The sequence below is a fragment of the Mesoplodon densirostris genome, chromosome X (genome assembly GCF_025265405.1).
Source record: "Mesoplodon densirostris isolate mMesDen1 chromosome X, mMesDen1 primary haplotype, whole genome shotgun sequence".
In the NCBI taxonomy this organism is placed as follows: domain Eukaryota; kingdom Metazoa; phylum Chordata; class Mammalia; order Artiodactyla; family Ziphiidae; genus Mesoplodon; species Mesoplodon densirostris.
This window is the reverse complement of record NC_082681.1, coordinates 64,069,175-64,072,535: the sequence shown is the minus strand read 5'-3', so window position 1 is coordinate 64,072,535 and position 3,361 is coordinate 64,069,175. Positions and strand designations below refer to the sequence as shown.

Genomic DNA, 3,361 nt, shown 5'->3' with positions numbered 1-3,361 from the left:
ACATGAACCTTTTAGAATAAGACAAAACAGAGGAAGAGCTATATAGTGAGACAAAAATCTCTACTTTGTTACATGGAGGTTATATTCAGAAGCAACCAGAAGAAAACATAATTCCTTTTTAGAATTTGGGGAATTACTAGGGAATTAGGGAGTTATTGCTAATTTCCTAAACTTGGGTCCAAGGTCCATTCACCTTTGACACAAATGGTATGGGGATTCTCCAAACAGGACGGTCAGTGAGTAGTTTGGAGAATTCACCTCAATTCTCCTTAGAGCCCCCTAATTCTCTCTTACTAATTTTTATATGTGAAAAAGTAATAGTACATCAGCAAATTTCCATCAGTCAATTCAAGAGAGACCAATAATAGGGTGTTCTTTCACTTTGCTTTAAACATTATATTTTCCTACTGACATTTCAATTCTTGAAGATTTTATTAGCCCTGAAGACCCTCCTGCCTTAGACATGCAAGAAAACCTAAGGTTTAAGCTGCTGGCATTAATTTTTAAATAAAATTTTAATACCAAAGATAAGCAGTAACATGCCTAAAGAAATGTGATGCTATCACAGGAAATAGTGAACTCTGAATTTTCTTCAATTACAGTTAAACACACAAGATTTTAAAATATTTTTGAAAAACCTTTAAACCCAAGCTGTTAGAGCAGTGAGTCCATACTGAGAATTTTAACATCGCCCCTCCCTTCCCGACACGCCCCCAAAAACCTTAAAGGGAAAACACACAATGTCTCTCTCTCACACACACACACACACACACACACGTGTGTGCGTGAAGGGGGTGAGGAGGGGAGGAGCAGAGAGGAGGAGAGAAACGGAGAAGGCAAGGGAGAAGTTAGGGATAAGAAAAAGTAAGGGAAGTCAGAAAACAAACAAACAAACAAACAAACAAGACCATTGAAGCCCCTACTTTTCTCTGCCTGGAGACTTACTTTCTTGCCTCCAAGCAGCCCGCGGAGCAGTCAGGGCTGCTGCCCTGGGCCCCGAAATGGCGAAGCCAAGTAACTTCTAGTTTTGGTGCCCTCCCCTCCGTGTGTGGCGCCTATGCATGACGTCAAACAAGCACAAACTGCAGCACAATCAGACACTCAGGGTATTTAGAGGCATTGCTCGTGGCTTGCCAGAATCCCACAGTTAAGTTTCAGCTGGCCGCGTGCTGGCTGCCCTCAGGCTGCAGTCCCTATGCGACAGCGGCAGCAGCCCAACAGAGCACTCGTGACCTATTTTTTTGTTATAAATTTATTTATTTTATTTGTTTATGTTTTATTTTTGGCTGCGTTTGGTCTTCATTGCTGCACGCGGACTATCTCTAGTTGTGGCGATCAAGGTCTACTCTCTTGCGGTGCGCAGGCTTCTCATTGCAGTGGCTTCTCTTGCTGTGGAGCATGAGCTCTAGGCACGCGGGCTTCAGTAGTTGTGACACCCAGGCTCAGTAGTTGTGCCTTGCAGGCTTTAGAGTGCAGGCTCAGTAGTTGTGGCACTCGGGCTTAGTTGCTCCGGGGCATGTGGGCTCTTCCCAGGCCAGGGTTCGAACCCATATCCCCTGCATTGGCAGGCGGATTCCTAACCATTGTGCCACTAGGTAAGCCCCCGACCTCTTTTGATTGAATACTTCCCACTGAGAGAGGCCGAGTCCTAGCGCCAAGCTAAGATCTCACTCAAGATCTAACTTAAGATGAGTGCTTTGGTTCCACACTTTGAAACGTCCTCATTGTACCTTGGAGACCTGCATCCCAAAGTGAACGAGGCAATGATGTATGAGAAATTCAGCACTGCTGGGCTGATCCTGTCCCTTAGGGTCTGCCATGACCTGGTCACTCGTCGCTCCCTGGGCTACGCACATGTGAACTTCTTGCTGCGGACTGATACTGAGTGGACTCTGGACACTATGAACTTTGGTATTATCAATGGCAAGCCACTGCGTATTACGTGGTCCCAGCGTGACCTATCACTTTGTAAGAGTGGAGTGGGCAATATATTCATCAAAAATCTTGCCAAGTCTATTGATAACAAGTCCCTTTATGATACATTTTCTGTCTTTGGAAACATTCTATTTTGTAAAGTAGTAACCGATGAAAATGGATCAAAGGGTTTTGGATTTGTGCATTTTGAGAAGTCAGAAGCCGCTAGAAGAGCCATTGCAAAAATGAATAGGATTCTGCTGAAAGGTAGCCGAGTTTTTGATGGGCAGTTTAAACCTCTCAAAGAAAGGGAATCAGAACTCAGAGTTCAGCAAACATATTTACCAATGTCTACATTAAGAATTTTGGAGATGCTATAGATGATGAATGTCTTAAAGAGGTTTTAAGTGAGTTTGGTTCTGTATTAAGTGTGAGAGTTATGACTGATGAAAATCCGAAAGCTTTGGATTTGTGAGTTTTGAGAATTTTGAAAATGCCCAAAAAACCACTGAAGGAATGAATGGAGAAGTCCTTAATGGATATCAAGTTTATGTTGGTAGAGCACAGAACAAAGCTAAGAGACAATCTGAATTAAAACACAAATTTGAGCAAATAAAACAGGGTAAACTCACCAGGTGCTAATCTTTATGTGAAAAATCTTGAAGATATTTATAATAAATGACTGAGAAGAGAATTCTCCCTCTTTGACACAATCACTAGTACCAGGGTCATGATGGAGGCAGGCTGCAGCAAAGACTTTGGCTTTGTTAGCTATACATGTCCTGAGGAAGCTAATAAAGCTGTCATGGCAATGAATGGAAAAACTGTGATCACCAAACCACTGTATGTGGCTGGCACAAAGCAAGGAGTAACACCAGGCTCTCCTCACCAAGAACTATATGGAAAGAGGGGTGGCTCTGAAAGATGGAGGTTATTCTATACTCAACACTCCCAAGGCAGTAGCAACATCATCATGTAACTGTGTGCCTGCTCTTCCTCAGCTTCAATGTGGAAGTGCACATCTTTGTAAGACTGTGCTCATGGCCAAACATCATCCATCCAGAATATATTGGATATTCTATCTACTCAGCAGCAGCAGCACCTAAGCTATCATTCAGCACCTCCAAACCACTGTAAGTGCAGGGAGCCAAGTCACCCTGTCAGATCACCAGCAGAATGACCCAGACCATGGCTGTTCAACCTCAAATTTCTTCCTCGGGACCACATTCAAATTGGAGATTCAAAAAAGTTGCAAGTGCTACAGGTGTTCTCAGTTCTCTAAAATTTAAAGTAGGAAGACCAGCATCCATCCAAAAGCCTGCCCCTGTTTGTATACAAGGCCATGATATGTTAAATGTGTCTATATTGGCATCAGCTAGTACTCAGAAGACGATCTTGGCTGAAAAGCTAGTTCCTCTGGTTCAGTCCATTCACCAAACTCTGGAGA

At 43.2% G+C, this 3,361-nt stretch overlaps 1 pseudogene; it reads left to right on the top strand.

The window, feature by feature from the left end:
- Nucleotides 1-1,715: 1,715 nt before the first annotated feature.
- LOC132481618 (polyadenylate-binding protein 1-like) lies at nt 1,716-3,020 on the top strand (annotated as a pseudogene).
- The last annotated feature ends 341 nt before the right edge of the window (nt 3,021-3,361 follow it).